Source organism: Propithecus coquereli, unplaced genomic scaffold (assembly GCF_000956105.1).
Source record: "Propithecus coquereli isolate 6110/MARCELLA unplaced genomic scaffold, Pcoq_1.0 Scaffold173, whole genome shotgun sequence".
Taxonomy (NCBI): Eukaryota; Metazoa; Chordata; class Mammalia; order Primates; family Indriidae; genus Propithecus; species Propithecus coquereli.
The window spans coordinates 1,236,352-1,255,572 of NW_012141969.1; positions in this window are offsets into that span (position 1 = coordinate 1,236,352).

Consider the following 19,221-nt stretch of genomic DNA (forward strand, 5'->3'; position numbering starts at 1 on the left):
GCATGTTCCCCCCACCCCGATTGGGTTCTCCACTGAAGCATCTGCTGCTTGCTTGTTCAGTTACAGTCCTACAGCCCCCCCACCCCCCACCTGCATTTCTTCCACAAATATTTACTGACCACCCGCTGTGTGCCTGGTGCAGGCATGGGGGCATGATGATGGGTAAGGGAACTTGACTTCCACCCTCATGGGGCAACCAGTCTGCAGGGAAGCCTGGTAATTAAACAGGCAATTGCAATAAGTGGTGACATGTGCACCGGGGACTGTTTAGACCACCACCGGAGCACATGGCAGGGACTCTGGGATGCAGCTGTCCGGTAAGGCTTCCTGGAGGAAGTGATTTTGTAAGTTGAAGCTTCCAAGATGATCAGAATTCTTTAGATGTGAGGGGATGGAAGGGCAGGAAAGGCAGAGACATACGGAAAGAGCTGGGGCCCAGCAAACGTGTGGGTGTGGGAGAAGAGGCAGTAGAGACAGGTCCATGAAGAAGTTCGGCTGTGAAGGGCCAGAGAAAGATGCAGGGAGGGGCAGCTAGAAGAGACTGAGAGAAAGATATGTGAATTGCTAATGGGGAGGGTGAAGCCCAGGACACGGGAGAGGGCATGACTAATCTCTGGAGTTGCATTGTACAATACTGTAGCCACTAGCCACGTTCAGCTACTTAAATTAATTAAAGTGAAATAATTTTGCTCCTTGGTGGTACTAGCCACATTTTCAGTGCTGAATAGCCACATTTGACGACGAGTGGCTACTCTATTAGAAAGCGCAGATATAGAATAGTTCCATCATTGCAAAAAATTCCCCTCCACAGTGTTGCCCCAGAGTTTGAGTGGCTAGGACCCAGAGCCCAAGAGTGAGATCGGCCATGAGATGGGTGGAAGAACACTTGGAACTGGAGTGTGGGTGGACAGGATGGTGTGGACAGACGTGTGGTGGCAAGATGCTGGGGTGGGGGAAATGTTCCTTAAAACACGGTGGCTGGGTTCCAAGGGTGACAGTCCCAAGAGAGAAAGAGAATCAGAAAGGAAGCCATACCACCTTTTGTGACCTAGACTAGGAAGTTCTCAGGCATCACTTGGGTCACATTCTCTTTATGGAGGCAGTCACAAAGGCCCATCCAAGTTCAAGTGGAGAGCAAACAGACTCCTCCTCTTGAAAGGAGACAGTGGCAAGGTGCTGGAAGAGCATGTGGGACCAGAAATATTGCTGTGGCCATTTTTGGAAAACACAATGTGCCACAAATGGAGCGAGAAGCCAAGGTCTTATCCTCTCCTGGGAGAGGAGAGGAAGAAGTTGGGCCAAGTTCAAATTCCTTCAATTTGTTCATGCAACTAGTATTTATTTAGCATCTACTATACTCTAGGCTCTGTTTTAGGAGCTGGGGATACAAGATGGACAAAAATCCCAGTTCTTACGAGATTACATAGTAGTGGGGAAAGAATGACATTAAACAAACATGCAAGTGTTTATTATGTCAGTTGATGCCAAATGCTATGGAGGAATGACAGTCAGCAAAAGAAAGTGAGCAGATGAAGGAGGAGGGTAGGGGGAGCAGCTCGGGCTTCCAGGAGCCCAGATTTTCTAGGTAGGGTGGAAGGTGGAAGTCTGTAAACCGCAGGAAGGCATGACCATTCCTTTTAATGTTGTATCCCAGGCGCCTAGCTTGCAGAGCTGGATAAACTTCTGCAAGGTGTTAAGAAAAAGGGTCCTTCGGATGCTGAGTCCTTGCCCAAGGTCACCAGCTAGCTAGAAGCGGTGCAGGAACGGGGCCCGCAAAACAAGGGTCACGTCTGACCCGTGACTCCGAAACACTCGTCCAGCCTGTCCATTTTCTGAGCTAAACATTCTGGGGGTGCTTCTTGGAGACCTGTGCCCCCAGGGAACGTGTCTGTGCGCGCACAGTTCTATTCCTCTAGAAAGCTGAAGCGTCCCAGTTGGAGGCGGTCTGAGCTGGAGAGGGCCCAGGGAGGAAAGAACGTGGGGATTTAATTGGACTCAGCGAACCCTTCCCGGACCAGCCGGCGCAAACCCTCGGAGGCTGCAGCCTGTGCCTGGCGCTCCTCCCGGCCTGGGGCGCTCAGCGGAAGCGTGGTCACAGAGAAGGGGTGAGGGGGGCAGTCCAGAGCCAGTCTTCCCCCTACACCTCCCTGCCAAAACCACCGTGGCTGAAAAGCCACAGGGACCAGGCTGCTGGGCATAGCGCGAGGACAGGAGGGAAAGGAGTGTCCGGGAAGGTGGGGGACGCTCAGGGGCGGTGTTTGTGGAAGGGTGGAGGGGTGTTCCAAGAGGGGAGCGCGGGCCTGGGGTTCCGGGAGGGCTGGAGGAGTGGCGGTTGGGGGGGAACTCCCGGGCGGGGCCGAGGCAGCGTGGGGGGCGCGGCAGCGGCGGTGGTGGGGATTGGGGCCTCCGCAGCATCTCTGACCACAAAGGGCCGGGGAGCTCGGCCCGGCGGTCTTAGCTAGCCGTATTGATCGAGGGGCGGGCGCAGCGAGCGCGCCGAGAGCTGCTCCATCCATTAGGGCCGCTGTTCGCCTCCAATTAGAAAAAAAATCATTACTCAGCAGCCAGCAGCGGCCTGCGCGCCGCCCGGGACCGCCTGCGAGCGAGCGAGCCAGCGAGGGAACGGCGGGCCTCCCCCACCCCCGCGCTCCCCACCCCCAGCCCCCGGCGCCCCGCCTCCCCCGGCCCTAATGACAACTATTAGAACTGCCTCCCCGCACCCACCGCCCGGCGAGCACAAAAGCGCGAGATTCATTTGGTAATCGGGGTAATTACAGCGGGGCGCGGGGGCGCACGCGGCGATGGCGGGCGCGCCGGCGGAATGCTAAGGGGCCGGGCCCGCCGCCCGTTCCCACCCCGCCGCCCTCCCCGCCCGGCCCCTTGCCCGAGCGGCGCCCGGGGCCACGTCTCCCCTCGCCGGAGCCCTTCCCCCTGCAGCTGCGGGAAGGGGGCTGCCCGGGGGCTCCGGGGCGCGGGAGGAGAAGCTCCCCCGCCCCCGCCCCTGGCCCGCCAGCAATCGGCCCCGGTGGCGTGGCCCGCGGTGCTCGGGAAAAGATTTGCCCCGTCCGGGAGCCGGAGAGCCCCTCCGAGGTCGGGCGCATAATAAATACCGAGTGTAATATATTTACTCTGCTGCCCCCGGTTAATTTACACACCCGCGCCGCGCCGCGCCGTGCGCCCTCCCCCGCGCGCGCCCCGGCCTGTCGTTCCTATTTACAGGCGCGAGGCGCAGTCCCTCGAGAGGGCTTTTTTTTTTTTTTTTTTTTTTTTGAGAGCTTTAGGATGGATGCAACGTGTCATTAAACCTGAAAGGAGCTGTTACTTATCAGTAATGGTGTTTTCCACAGGCCTTTTTCCTCACCTGCGCGGGCACAGGTACCACCTGGGTGGTGGATGGGGGCGGGGTGCCCGAAGGCCTGGGTGGGGAGATGGTAACCTATATGCGGGCCCAGCAGGAGGCTGCTGAGGCTTCGCTGGACGCCCTTCCCCCCCGCCGTCCACCACCGGCGGGAACATAGGGGCCTCTCCACCACCTGGAGACACGCTGCTGCACTCCGGGGGGCGGGGGGGTTCTCCCTCCAGAGCCACCTAGAACAGCAGCGCGTTAAGAGGACACCTCAGAAGAGCTTCCCCCTCCTTAGCCGGCGAGAAATGCAGACTCGCGGTGGTGCCATTCTTGCCGCAGAAAGGCCCAGCGTGACTCCGGCTCGAGGTGGTGCCATTCTTGCAGTAGAAAGGCCCTGTGTGGCTTCGGCACTCGGAGCAACCGCCTTATCTGGGGCGCTTTCCCATCTGCCGCTCTGGGCAAGGCTGTCTCAGTGCACAGGACTTACCTTGTTGGGAAGCCGAGGTGCGCGCTGGAGGCAGGCCCAGCCAATGGAACGCTCACTCGGCCCTGTGTGTTCTTAATGACCCATAACCCAGTCCTCAGAGGTGAAAAACAAAACCCTACACCCCTTAACCCTTTCTGTGCCCATCCTGGTCCAGGACATTTCTTTATCCTGCAGTGGTGTCGCACAGACTCCTATCTGGATTTCATCCCGGGGCTGCCAGGTTAGTCTGGCCTCCCCGCCCTGGCCAAGGTTGGGGGTGGGGAGGCAGAACCCCGTAAAGGCTTGGAGTAGGGGGAACTGCAAACCCCTGAAAGTGTGGGCAAAATTCTGAGTAGGTATGCGTTTTCCTGACGGGAGGGCTATTAAAGGGATCTGAGACAGCCCCACAGGTTAAAAACCACCTACCAGCCATTTGACCTAGTTCAAGTCTGATCTGTGAGCCTAGCTTCATCGTCGGGAAGAACGAGAATACCCCAAAGTGGATACCCCAAAACGGCCGTTGTGATTAAAACAGTGAGACGATGCTTTAATATTTGTAAACTGTACAGGCTTCTACAAAGATAAACTATTAATGACACCAAAGATGGCTGTGTGTGCGCGCGCACAAGCGAGCATGTATTTGTGAGGCGGTAGTGCAAAGTGGGGGAGGGGGTCAGGGGGATTACACTCTGTTTCTGGGGAGCCTCTGTTCTGAAACCCCTCATTTCTCTTTACCTTACGACCAAATGGGATTGATGTGGAAAGTTGCCCCTCCCTTTTGAGAATCTGGAAGTCGGGAAGCCTGGTTGGTTGGGTGGGGGATGGGCAGCAGGGTCTTCCTGCTCATGTCCCTTGGTCCTCAGGAGACCCATGGCCTCCCTTGGGCACGTAGTAGTCATCTGCAAGAGTGGGTGCTCAATAGTCTTTGTGGAATAACCACATCAAAGGCTGGGTAGCTCAATGGTCTTGGGCCAGCCCTACATTCCTTCGTACTTGCAAACAGAAAGGGACTCTGGACCCTTCCCAACTGGAATGTATTTGTCTCTGGTGGTGGAGGCCCTTCAGTATCCTTTCTGACTCCGCGTCTACCTTCAAGGAGCTCAAAGACTAAAATAACCGGAATCCAGAGTGTTAAGCATGCCCATAGGGATCGGGACAGATGAAGTGACAGTTTATTCCCTTCCTTCACACACTAAGAAACTAAAATGGGGAAAAGCTTGGCTGAGGTCATGAAACTAGGATTAGGAGTGCCGCTCCTTGATACACCGTGTTGCCTCCACACAAAAGGACAGTGGCAGCCATGGGAGGACACTGCCCAGACCTCCTTTCAGTGGAGAATGTTCTGGGAGGAGAGCCATTGGATGATAGCTTCCAGCTACTGCACCTTCAGTACCGCTACAACATTCTTGTGGGGAGGGTGGGGGACACTAGAGCTGGGCCATTCCTGCCTGACTCGGGACCTCTCTGATGGGCAGTCTGCGCTCTGGGCTCCCCATCGGGGAGACTTTCCCAGAGCTGTGCTGCTGAGGCTCTCCCTACCTACCCTTCCTTCCTTCCCCTCTCCCTTCACAGGGGTCAGACCTGCCTCCTGGACTGAAGGCTCTCTGGCCTCCTTCTGCTTCCTCCCCTTTTATCCTTCTCAGAAGTTTCCCCCAGTGCATCTCTTGCCTTTCTGATTCTGTCTTGGTGCCTGCTACCTGGAGGACGTGGAATGCCTCATGGACCCGCACGCAGACTCTCACGCCCTCCGCTATTTCAGCTAGGACCTGTGACTGCAGGAGCGTGTAGAGAGCCAAGGGTGAGGCCGCGAGCCCTTAGCCACTCCTCTACCCCATTCCAGAAGAGGTCCCAGGCTATAGACACTCTCCTGTGGACCCCTCTGGGGCTAGGTGACCAGGGGCCACAGTTTGGTGATAATGCTGCTTGTGATCTCTGCCCACTGCTCCTGCCATCAAAAAGGCTGGCTCTTACCCACCACCTTACCCTGTCACTCTGGAAAATCAGTCCTGAGGCCAGACCTCACACTGAGACGCGGCACTCTTTTCACACGGCTGCTCTGACACGAATCTCACCGCCGAATGCCAGCCCCGCAAGCGTGTACATTGAATCCGAGGCTGCCCAGATGGCTCCCAAAGACGCATGAGGCAGGGGTGAGCCGGGAAGCTGGGGAGCCCTGCTCCGTCACACACTGACGTGAAGGACAATGAGAAATCAGATTGAAAGGAGGGGGACCGAGGAGAAAAAGCATCATCGGAAAACAAAGGAACTGCTAGAGTCCACGCCTGCTCGCCTGCTCGAGAAAAGGCAGTCATCAGCCCCAAGACAGATGAAGCAGAGGGCTGTTTTTTTAAGGCGGGGGCAGAGGTCATTAGCTGGGAGAATGTGTCATATTTGACATCAGGAGGGTGGTTATTTGAAGCTGGAAAGCAAAGCCTGGTCCACTCCCTTCTGGCTTGGGAGATACTATTCTCTGGGGAGAAAGGACTGGCCCTCGACTAGGGGGAGTGACGGGGAGGGATGTGTCCCTCAGGTCCGATGCCCTGTTTATCCCCCAACCTTGCTAAATAGGAGAAATCTGTCAATTCTCACTTCTCACTGGCAGCTGTTGAAGACTCATGGGACTGAGGCCAGCACCCAGTGGTGGCCTGGACCGTAGAGCTTCAGAAACAGTCAGTGCCACCCCTGTAGGCTAATTGTTTTTTTCCAGAGCCAACTTTACTTGGCGGTGCCAGGCTGCAGCTCCATGGGCAGGGGTTTTGGGGACAGTGCCTTTGGTCGTGGGGAATCATGGTTATCTACAAACTCTCCTCTCTACTTGGGGAAACAGTGTAAAAGCCCTTATACCTTCCAAGGGGCCAGCGGGGTTATCTGCTGCCTGGGGGCCACTGGGCACTGTGGTTCTGCCAGTTTTGGAGTGAGGAGCGTCAGGGAGTCTGACGGAGAAGCTATAAGGACAACCCCTGCCCACCCCCAGGCATCACTTTCAGATGGAAGGATGCAAGGAAGCTGCAAGCCAAGCCTCCAGGGAGCTGGGAGCGCGGCCTCTGATTCCCTGCAGCTCTGATTCAGACCTCTGAGCGCATTGTCACCCCGGCGGCCTCGGGATGAAAGGCCTGCTTGTGGGTCTCCTCCAGCCCATCCCTCCCTGCTCCGCCACCTCCAACTCTCCCCTCCAGCTGCACGCAACTTCTCCGGGTCCTCCAGGCTTCCTGCAGCCTTCACCTGGGCTGTGCCCTCAAGCCTAAAACACTCTCTTATCTGACTCCTACTCACCCTTTCGCTTTCAGCCTAAGCTCCAGGAAGCATGGGCAACCCCCACTGTAAACAAAGCCAAACGTTTTCTTTATCTGGAGCCTTTACTATGCTAATGTACATTGTGAATCTTCCGGAGGTTGGGGGGGAGGGAGTGGGGAGGCCGCCAATCTTTCCAGAAGTGTTTGGCCACAAAAGGCCTCACCTACCCCCATGTCTATTAACCCCCTCCCAGAACGGGGTGAAGAGGAGGAGCTTGGGAAATGTTCCTCTGGGAGAAGCAGAGCTGACTGAAAGCCCCTCTTGCAGAGAGGTAGAGTCCCTTCTGCCCTCCTGGAGCCCGTGGATGGACTCACCCCTGGAGGGAGAAACCAGAGTACCAGCCCAATCCCTTCTTGTCACAGCTATAGGGTTGGATCCAAGTTTGGGGACCTAAAACTTATATGAATTCTGGGGTTTTCTTTAAGGAAAACAATACAGAGGTACAAATTATAACTGCTATGGCCCTACCAGGGCCATGGAAGGGGACTATCTGAGCCACAGCCCCAAACATTAAGCTTTATTAGTGTCAAGGTAAACTCTATACCTGTGCAGAGGCTTAATTATGGGCATATGTGTAACTAAGACACATCCGTATCCAGACCCATGTGTGGGTCAAGGGGATGGTCTTGGGTGGCTCTCCTTTGACTCTTGGGGCCTGCAGACTGGTGGGGGCAGCAACCATATTGGTTCGGGAGATGTTTGCCCTCCCCCCCACACCTGCTCCACTTTCTGTGCCCTGTTCTGTGCCCAGGAGGCTGATCCTTAATCCTTGTGGACTGAGTCCCTTGGGCTGCCTTGGCCACTGGCTTCCGGTTGGGTTTCGCCAATGGGAGGCACAGACGGACCATCTGATGGGTAGGAGGAGTCAGAGGTTGGGTACTTATTTTGCAGCTGGGCTGCCTGTGTTGGCAGTAGCTGCATTCCTCTACCCACAGGAGCCCTCGCCTACAGCTCTATATAGTTCTCTCCAGGTTCTGCTAATGCCCCCACCCCTTGCCCCTTCAGTCTAGGGGGTGGTGGAAGCTTCCCACTGTTGCTAGTCTCAGGGTACTTCCCTATCCCTTGTGGTTTCCATAATGGGCCCACACTTCTGTAAATAGTCCCTTTACTAAACTCTTGTCAATTAACTCTCTTGTTGAACTGCCATTCCTTCCTGCTGGGGCCCTGACTCATACCAACAGCAGGAGTGGTACCCGTGGGTAGTTCCTAAGTCATCCTGGCAATCACAGACAAGATATCTTGAGTTCCCCATTGGCTCATTTGAATATGCAAATATGGGCATCTATTACGTGGAGTAAGCTTTCCACAGCAGTCTAGAGGTTGGCGGTGGGCTCCCTGTCTCACCCACCTCTGCCATGGCGCTTAGCACTGAACTGGCTTACCTGTGTGGGCTCCTCCTTCCTGAGTGTCCAGATTAGGTTATGGGAGGAACATAACCCTCTCCTCCCCCAACTTTCTGGGCTTTTTTGGTGGGTGGGGCAGGAAATTATAATTTTGGTGAACTTGATAGAACTGCCCAAAGCACATGAAATAAGCCACATAAATGATGAAACTTAAACAATGGCTCCAGTGATGTGCTCGTAAATACTTAACAACTGGCTCCCTGCCCCCACCCCAGCCTTGACTTATAGTATCTGCTGGTTTCCATGCTGCACATACGCCCACCACCACCAGGCTCAAGCTACCCCCATGATGGCGCTGACCATGGACTTGGGAAGAGATGGGCACATCGTTACATAGTATTTCCATCATGTAAATATCATAGAGTGACTGTAGCAAAGTAATTAGGAAGCTCTGAGTTTTCAGTATTTATTCCTTTGTTTCTAATGTGATTTAGTCCATTTTAAATTTTAATTATTTAAATTTAATTTTTACTTTACTTAGTTTAATTTTTCGTAATGGTTGTGTTTAACAACCAGCTTGCAAAATTCCTGAAAATTTGATGATCTACTCTCACAAACCAGTACTCTTTGGCTCCAGCTCACCATGGAAGGGTTCTACTGGCTCTGCGGCAATGGAAAGAAAAATCGGTTTTCATCAAGATAGAAAACAAAAACAAAGAAAAGCTATGAGTATTTCAATTGCGCCACCTTGTGGCACCACCTAACAGTACCACGCCCCCATAAGCTGAACTCCCCCATTTTGGTCATGTTGCATTGTGTCTGGGGTGACCAAACGTCCTGGTGTGCCTGAAACACGTCCTCATTTATGCCTACTATCCTGGTTTAACGATAAATAGCACTCCCTTCAATTTCTCAAAAGTGTCCCGGTTTGAACGATAAATAACACAGTCCCCCAACCTATACCCCAGTAGACTGTAGCTCGCTTGAGGGTAGGGACTGTCCTGTTTACCACTGCATGCCTCAGGCCAAGGAGGCAGTCAACTGATATTTGTCAAAAGAGCAGTGAAAGTTAAGTCTACAGAAACAGTTTCCCTGCCTTGTTGGTTACACTGATAACCACTGGGATTTGGAAATCTTTACGCTGTGCAGAGATTTTTACTGTAATGTGATTGGCCCTGTAATCCCTGACCCTGCCGTCGTCCTCGTGCATAAAAAGCCAGGCTGATAGACGTCAGAGCCTCGTCTCCCAGGGAGCGTGCGGCAGCCAGAGGGTGTTGGTCTGGCCATCTGGTGCAGGAACAGTCGAGCCGTGTGGGAGCCCAGCTGGCACGGGAATCCTTGGCTGTCCCCAGCAAACAGCATGGGGAGGAGAGCTGTGGGATCAATAGTAATTTCCTTCAGAAGAACGGCGATGTAGTGCGGTTGGCAATGGCATTGGGCTTTCCCTGGCACGGAGGTCTCTAAATGCACTTGGCCCTCTTAGCTAGGAAATGGACTTGCAGCAGAACGCTGGACAGGGAAAGGAACAAGGACGAGACTTTCTTGGCTTGAGCCCAAGAGAGGTTGCCAGGTTGGCTGTTGAAGCAAGCTTTCTCTGTGCTTGCGTGTCATCGGCATAAGCCACGTAGACACTTTGAGGCACTGACAGAGAGGAAAATCGTGGAAGCTGGAACATTCCCATGGGCTTGCTGGCACCTCCCATACAACATCCATCTACTCAGCACTTAGGGAGAGACTTCTATGAGCTGGGAACAGGTGGTAAAGGTGATCCCCATTTCTCACTGTCTAGAGATAGAGGGTAAGGAGCTATCTGACATTTCTGAAGCAGGGCCATCATTGCAGACCGAAATAGTGGTGAGTCCGAGGTGCTCAGGGAGTGGCTAGGAGTTCAGGAAGAATGGGTCAGGCTCGAGCTGCCGATGGAAGGATGAGCAGGAGTTTTGTTGGGCTGGGTGGTGGATGCAGTGGTGTGCCACCTAGATACACCCTTTTCAAGGGTGGGGGGCGCTGCTGCTCACTCGGAGTTACCCTTAGCTGTTGGGTGCTAAGTTAGCTGCCTTGCCAAGGGTAATGCCCCCTCCCTTCCTGGGGGCAACTCATATTCAACGACTGGTCTGTTGGGAGAGGGTGTGTACAAGGGCTCACTTTGTTGCCTCAATTTGGGACATCTCTGAAGGGCCAACCCAGCTCTGGAACTTTCTGTGGGGTCGGCTGACGCCTCTATTGCAACTGTACAGTAGTTCAACTTCTTCCTCTGCCCCATCCCACAGCCCTACCTTCCTCCCAGGCATTGTTCCTGAGAGCACCCTCCAAGCTAGCTCCTGCACGAGGGTCTCCGTCTCAGGGGCCATCTCCCAGGCGACGTGACATTAGCCAGGGAGGGAGGGATCGTTCTTCTCAGGGAGAGAAACAGAGCGCAAACATGCGTGGAGGGTAGGCAAGCAGACCAGGAGGGAGTGTCCTTTTCTGTGGCCCAAGCACAAGGTGCAAAAAAACCACATCATCCTGGGAAGCAGATTCTAAATCCCTAAATTTTGGTGGTCAGGGAGGATTCATGGCATAGAGGTCTTGCATTCCTATGGTTACGACTGAGGCGCGGCCTGAAAAAAGCGTTACTTTTAGCTGCCAACTCAGTCTGCCGGCACCTCTTAATATAATTTATATGTTCCTGCATCGGGTCACATTTCCTCCCAGCCTCTTACTTTCTTAGGTCTCTGCTATGCCCCGGTTTGAGCTAGAAAAGGGAGGAACAGGAAGTGCTTTGGAAGCAGGCAGGTGTGGGTTTGCCCCCCTCACGCGCTAGCAGTAGAACTGTGGGCGAATTCCTGAACCCTTCAGAGCCTGTGTCCTCATCTGTGAAATGGTGACGTGAGACAGTGCATATAAACCCTTAGCCTGGAGCCCGGCACGTAGCAAGCACTCCATAGATACCTTTATTTTCATTCCTGCCATTTTTGCTTCCTTTGCTCCAATTTGCACTGCTTTATCAGAAATGCTTTCTGGGTATCCATTTGGTGTGTGGGTGGGTGGGGGGACAGGGGTGAGAGGAGGCGGCAGGGGGTGGGGTGGGTGGTGCTGGTGGTAGGAGTAGAATACACAAACAGACTCTTCGATTTAGTCCTTTAGAGATTCAGCCCTCTCCTGAAGCTAGCGCACTTACGGGGCAGGCTAACAGAGGAAGAAAGCTTGCCTTCATTGCCTCCTTTTTCCAGTGGGGAAACTGAGGTCTGGAGGAGAACTGACTTGCCCACGGTTACCAAGTGACAGCTGGAGACCCCAAGCCCTGGCCTTCCAGCGCCCCAGCCCCTGGCCTGCCCGGTTTCCCCGGAACGCATGGCAGAGGGCAGTGGCTCTGGGGCGTGGGCAGGGCTGTCTTAAGCGGCCAGCCACTGTTCCTGTTTGTTCCCAAGCTCGCCAGAAGGGCACCTCCCTCCTCCCCACTGATGTCAGCCGATGACGTCTGGGCCGCATTCAGGCCATGCTGTCATTTGTCCCATGCTCATTCAGCTGATTAAAAGTCATCAATTGTTTTTTAAGCCACCAGCAGGCGAGCCACCAGGCACCATTTGTTATTGCTCGGCCGTGCTGTGAGATGCTGTTTAAACTCACTGAGCAAAGCTTTCGGAAACCAGAGGCCAAAAGCGTTTTTTGGAGGAAAGAAAATAGGAGAGAAATGAGTGGGCCCACATCTTTGCCAGAAGGAACAATCAGGCCAGGCAGCTGAGGGGCTGGTCCCCCTTTTAGCAGCTCCCACGCGGTTCTTTTCAGGTGCCTTTCTCTTGCGGCCAGAGCCACGGGGAGCCCCCTTCATCTCTCTCCCTGCTGAAATAATCTCCACTGTGGCTAAGAAACATCACGTGGGAACTTTTTACCCAGTCTCCCTGCCTCTAAGTTATCCCCTTGCTTTTGGCCAGGTTAATGTGCCTGCAGCACTACTCAATGTCATCCCTGCTGAAACACCTTCAGTGGCTCCTCATTGCCTTTGGAATGCAGAAGGAAGCTGCTGCCTGGCATTCGAGTTTTCCACGGTATGGCCCAAGTCCCCCCTCTGACCTTCCTAGTCACCGTACTTCAGCCAAATCAGATTTTTTGGCCTCCCTAGACATGACCCTTGCTTGGCTGTCTTTGGTCACACCGTTCCTTTTATTCGAAATGATACACTACTCCCCCACCCCCAGCTCTCAGTGTTTTGAACCCTGAGGATCTTCCGAGGACTGTTTTAGAACCCGCCTCTGTCCTGGTGTTTTTACTGAGGTCACAGGTCCACATCCCCTTTGTCCCCTTTCAACTACTACGTAGTAGATGCCGCGTCCCCTTACACTTAGCATTTCTGTGCACACAGCTGCCAGCGTCTGTGAGCACCTGAGCCCTCTTGCCCAAACATGGCAGGCAGGAAGTGCCAGGGGATTAATGCCCCCTGGGAGTGGCCCTCAACAAACGGCCGATGCGAGCTGGTGGATAAGCACCCCAGCTCCGTCACTTTGTGGCTGGAGTACTCCGGGGTCATTGTTCTGTACCTGCTCCTCCTCCGCCTTCCCCTCCCTGCCTCCTCCCAGACTCGCCGCTTGCGCTTAGATCCTTGTCTCAGGGTCTGCTTCTGGGGGACCCAAACTCGGACAACGTGTCACCTTGTTTGTTCTGGTCCTTTGTCCTGCTGACCAGGCTCAGATCCCCTGCAGGTTCCAAGGGTGCCCGGTCCGTAGCAGGTACCCTGTCGTAGGTGACCAGTAAATGGTGAATGACTCGGATCTGTATAAGAAAATCCTCTAAATGAAGTAAGAAAATCCTGGTTTTCTGTGGATTGTTCTTTCTGCTCACATATGCCAGGGGCATTCCCACCTCTGTGCTTGGCCCTGCTGCACCCTGTCTGGCCCTCTCCTCCTCTGGAACTCTACTTCATTCAGGACCTAGCTTCAGCCTCGGTACTTCCCCCGCTTCCCCCACGCCCCCTCCACTCTGCCCCAAGTCTGCCTCCCCTGACAGCTCCCTTCTCTGAATTGCTGCTGAACTCAAGTAGAGCCGCCCAGCCTTGCCCTTGCCCCGCATTTTGTTACGTGTGTTCATTTTTTCTCCACTGGGCTCTCCCATTCTCAAGGGTAAGTCTCACAATCCCAAGGGCTTCCTGTTAGTCACTTCTATCCCCGGGAGGAATCCGAAGGTCTGACTCCATTATGAATCAGGGAAGGTCAGTGCCATCAGCAGAAACAGCTGTTTTTTTTCCAGCCACGGCTCAAGCAACTTGCAAGTAAATGCAAGGCTGAGTTATGTGTGGATGGGGGCAGGCATGGTGGGGTGCACAGAGATGGGGGTGGGGGAACCGGTAGAGAGATCTGGTGGCCATGACCTGCCTTGGCCCCATGAGCTTTCTAGCCCTGTTCTTGGACTTCAGTGAGACCCACGGAGAGGTCTCTCACCCAGCTGAACTTGGCTGGCCTTCAGTGATCCTGCCAGAGCCTATCTGGATCAGGCAACCAGGAAAGCCAACAAACACAAGGGAGAAAGCCTTACATGGACAGCGATTCCCAAATGTCCCCCTGCCCAGCCTCCTTCCTCATTTCCAAGTCTCCTTATCAGATGGAGGAAACGTGTCTTGTTCAGGCAAGAAGAACACGGGCCCAGGTGAAAGGGGCCCAGTCAAGCTCTCAGGGCCTGGAGTCCCTGAAGCCCCTAGAGAGAGAGCATGCTCTCCCTTAGAGACAGTTTTCATTTCCACCTTGCTAAAACAAAAGCCAGGCGGCTGGCCTTGAGCTATAGCATGGAAAAACAAGCACGGTGCAGGAGTTCCTCCCACTTCTATGCTGACTTTTCCAGACCACAGATTGGGACGTGCTGACGGACAGGCATGGGTGGATTTATGGCAGGACATAGGCGTGGGATATTGGAGCAGGAGGTGTGGCCCTGCAGTGCACAGGGGCTGGTGGCGTGTCCTCACAGTGGGTGCTGGGCCGGTTGGGTAAGGGCCACAGGAAGTGTCCCTCAGGCTGTGGGCATGAGTTTCTCTTCACTGGCCTGAACTCCAAGAGGAGCGGAGGAAGGGAAAGGCTTCTTTAGTATGGAGTTGCTGTTACCCTGGAAACGGCCCCTCTGGCCTACAGGGCCTAATAACATTCCTCAGAGTTTTCAGGAGTTGTGAGTTTTGGAATGATTACATAAACGTGGCTTTGTGGGGGCAGAACTGTGCACGGGTAATTCTCTGCCTCCGGAGTTGGGCCCTCGAAGGAAAACACAGCAAAACAAAGGAGAAACTGCAGCCTGTGGTTTAGAAAGACTTCGGGGTTGTAGAATCGTAGCTGCCCGATGGGAAACTTGTGTGCATCCTTTTCCTTCTTAGACGGTAATGCCTCGAAGTGTCCTAGCAGCGCCAGAACTGGGGTGCCGATGGGGGTATTTTAGAATGCCCTTGGCTGTGTACAGGGTTTCTTATTCTTCAAATGTTTGCTCTCTGGGTCTCTGCAGTTATGTGGTTGGGTAGGAAAGCAGAAATTGTCATATTACAGAAATATTCAGGAATGAACTGACTGCATGAAATTCGCCCCCACCCAGACATCCCTCCCTCCTTACCAGCTACATACATCCTGCCCTCGGGTCCCCAGGAGGTGGGCCGCAGCCCAGTACAGCACAGTGCAATTGCAAGGTGAAGTCAAGAGCTGTGGATTTCTTGAAGTCAAACAAGGACGATGCCAGAGAATTGCTCCCATCTCACAAGGAGTCACTAATTGGGATCTTGAGCGAGTTAGCTCAGTTCTCAACCAGGAGACCATCCACAGGCAGGGGGCATGATGGGAGTTTCCAAAAGCGGACCCTTTGAAGAACAAAGAATCAAGAGAGACCCTTAGGACACATGATAAAGGCCTTGAACCGTTTTGCCAAAATGACCCTCTTTGCAATGGTGTGTGAAAGTCAAGGGTAAATTGGAGGCTGTTGTGCCACTAGATGATTTGGTCGAGGAGGGGAAAAAGAAAAGCTTTGAACTCCCAACCAAACTTGTTAGCACCTTGTCACTGCTCAGAATGAGCGCACAGTGGCACTTAGGAGCTCCCGTTTTCTTTAACTCAAGATAAAATGACCTTTTTTATTCTAGCTTCATTGAGGTATGATTCAACACGAAAATTGTATATATTTAAGGTATATAATGTTTGATGTATGTATACATTGTGAAATGATTACCACAAACTAATTAACATATCTATCACCTCACCTAGTTACCATGTTTTTGTGTGTGGCGAGAACACTCGGTATCTATTATCTTAGCAAATTCCAAGTATGATACAGTGTCATTAACTATAGCCATCATTCTGTATATTAGATCTCCAGAACTTGTTCACCCTTCATAACTGAAACTTTGTGCTGTTTGACCTACATCCCATCCCCTCCACCCCTCAACCCCGGCTAATCACCATTCTACTCTGTTTCTATGAGTTTGACTTTTTTATTTATTTTTGGTTTTTGTTTTTGTTTTTTTTTTGAGACAGAGTCTCATCCTGTTGCCTGGGCTAGAGTGCTCTGGCGTCAGCCTCACTCACAGCAACCTCAAACTCCTGGGCTTAAGCGATCCTCCTGCCTCAGCCTCCCGAGTAGCTGGAACTATAGGCATGTGCCACCATGCCCGGCTAATTTTTTCTATATATTTTTAGTTGTCCGGCTAATTTCTTTCTATTTTTAGTAGAGACGGGGTCTCGCTCTTGCTCAGGCTGGTCTCGAACTCCTGAGCTCAAACGATCCACTGGCCTCGGCCTCCCAGAGAGCTAGGATTACAGGTATGAGCCACCGCGCCCGGCCGAGTTTGACTTTTCTAGATTCCACATATAAGTGAGATCAAAAATAAGCTATTTTTGTGATTCGAGTGCCATTTTCAAGATCGAGTCCCAGTGAAATTTTTTTCCCTAGTATTTACTTGGAAACTTTGGTCTCGATTTTAAGTGGTTTCACTGTAAGTGGACGTTCCCCATGTCGGCTGGCCTCAGGTGGCAAGAGTCTCCAGGATTTCCCAGAACTGACCAGCTTGGGGGCTTTGTTTTTCTTTGGTGCAGGGAGAGGATAAAGATTCCAGAGGATGGAAGGGCATGGGCTGCCTGTGCCCCCACCCCGGATGGGTGCATGGAAGCCTGTTCAGCTTCCTTCGCATCTCTGACTCGGGACGTGGATGTTGGGAAGGCTCTTCAAATGTCTTCTGACAGCTCCCTCCCCCACCTCCTCTTCGACCTGCAGCCCCCTCCCCATCTCAGTATACAGCTACTACAGTATACTTCTTCCTCCCAAGCCCTTGGAATGCCCTCGGACCCTCCCCTCTTTCGTACTCCACGTCTGGTTGGTTAGTAACCCCTGCCGGCCTCACTGTCAAAACACTCCCAGACTGTTTTCATGGGTGGCTGCCCCCAGGCTGGGCCTAGCCCTGGTTCTCTCTCTGGCCTCTCTGCTTCACCCCTGCCCCCTGAAGTGGAGTTTCAATGAAGAAGCCAGCATGCCCCTGTCAGGTCATGTCACTCCTCAGCTCGAAACCCTCTAAGGTTTCCCAGCTCACTCAGACTGAAAGCGGGACCGATGGCAACACTATTGTTCCATGGCAATGTCCTGTAAGGCCTACATGGCCCAGTCCTCATCACCTGTCTGGCCTCATCCTCTATTCCCTCCTTCTTGCTCCCTCCCCTTCAGCCACTCGGGGTAGAACAAGCAGGCTGCTCCTGCCTCTGCCTGCCTCTGCCTCAGGGCCTTTGCACTTGCTCCTCCCTCTGCCTGGAAGCCACTCTCCCCCCCCCATTGATGCCTTCACACCCTCCCTTTAGGCCTTTATGCAGGTGTCAGCTTCTCAGAGAGAACTTCCTTCCTATACCCCCAACCCCACAACCACGTGCCCCCTACCCACCTCTCCCTGTTCTCTTGTATCCCTTGGCACTCATTACCGTCTCCACTCTATATAGTTTACTTGGTTATCTTGCTTGTGGCTTTTTTCTCCCACCACAGTGGCAGCCTCCATGAGGGCAGGGATTTTGTTTTACATCTGTTTTGTTTCTTGCTGTATTTTCAGCATCTAGTTCCGTGCCGGCACACAGTAGGTCCTTAATATTTGTTGAATATGTGAATGCATGGGACTTGGGGAAAATGCTGGAATCAAGCCCTGGTAATAAAATGGGGCTAGAGCAGGAAAAAGAACTCTTCTCCCCAAACACCCCCACCCTCAAAGCCCCCTCTGTCTCTGACCAAGGCCTTGCCACCCTGAGGGTTTTGGGAACCCTGTAAGCCACGCATGGTTGGAAGGCTCAATGCTGGGCACCTGGGGGGCTTCTCTGGGGTTTCAGGAAATATTCGGGGGAACGATGGCCAGCGGCTCAGCTGATGGGTAGAGTAATGCCTTTGTGGCATGTTGCCGTTGTTGCCGGGGTATTTTGCTTACGCACACTGGTAAGGCTAAGCTATAAGACGCTTTTATATCCACCACAGCCCCCGGCCAGATACTCTGGCCCTCACAGATGTTTTATATGTGTTTTTGTTGAGTGAAAGGGAAAAGACCAGCAGCAGGTGTCTACACTGGCCAACGCCAGTGTGGGCGGGGACAGGCCGTCTTACTTCCGAGTCCACAAAACTTCCTGTGTCCCACAGCCCTCTCCCTTTTGACCCGGGGCTGCCCTGCAGATTTCTGCCTTTGAGAGTCATCTTGCCCAGGAAGTGCCCTTCCCACGGCCTGCAGGGTGGAAGAGGAAAGTTGTTTTCCCAGCCGGCTGCTTTGGGGACTTTATACCACCCGACCCAGTGGTCCCCAGTCCTGGCTCAGCTTTTAAAAACTCCTGTACACCTGGGCTCCACCTCAAATGGAATCCAAATCTCTGAGGATGGAACCCAGGCACTGCGAGCTTTGAAAAAGCACCCCCTCCCCTGCGATGCTGCTGTGTAGCCAGGTCGGGGCCCCTGGGAGAGTGGGGCTGGTTGAGAGACGTGCCCTGGAAGCTGACCTAGTGACCTATGTCATCTGGCACCCTCCCCTTGGCTAGTTCACGGCTTGCCAGCTTTCGGGGCCTATCACTCGCCCCTTCATTTGCAAAAAACCTTCTGAACACGGGGCCTGGCTCCATGGATCCAGCTCTCTTGCCGCAGCGCTCTTGTTTTTGGAACTGGGCGTCTGGCAATTAATCACTCCTTCCTGGGCCCATTATCTGATGCTTGCTTTGTTATTTATCTTCCCCAGTGTTTACTGCTTTGACTGGAACCTGGATTATATACTCCCTCCTCTCACTTAACCCAGGTTCCACTGCGTACAGAATCAATGAGACAAAGAATTTCAAAATGCAAATGTCCAGGCTCCAGCATGAAGGGGGTTGAGAGACAGGGAGATGTTCCTGGTCATTGTTTCCGTTGGCCCCCAGGTTGGGAAGGGGAGGCCCCTGTTGCATTCGTGAAGCCCCAGGGCTCCCATCAGGGGTTTCCAGGCTCCCAGCACAGGGCGAGTCACAGGAGACGTTTGTTCATGGGCTCAAGACTGCCCTGGAGCCAGCGAGGAACTTCTAGGGACAAGCGCACAGCCAGGGACTGTGAAAAGTGCCTAATTCGGACCTCCTCCTACAGAGCAGGGGACCAGAGCCAGAGAGAGGACACGAGCTCTGGAACGCCGCCCACCCAGCGAGCTCCCGCTAGAGCCAGAACCTCAACCCAGCCCAGCTGCCCCTTCTCCTCCCAAGGCCTCTGGCTGCTTCCTGGAAGGCAGAATTATTAAACTGATAGATGTCAGGAGGTCCATGAACTTGGACGACAAAAAAAAAAAAATTACATCTTTATTTTCA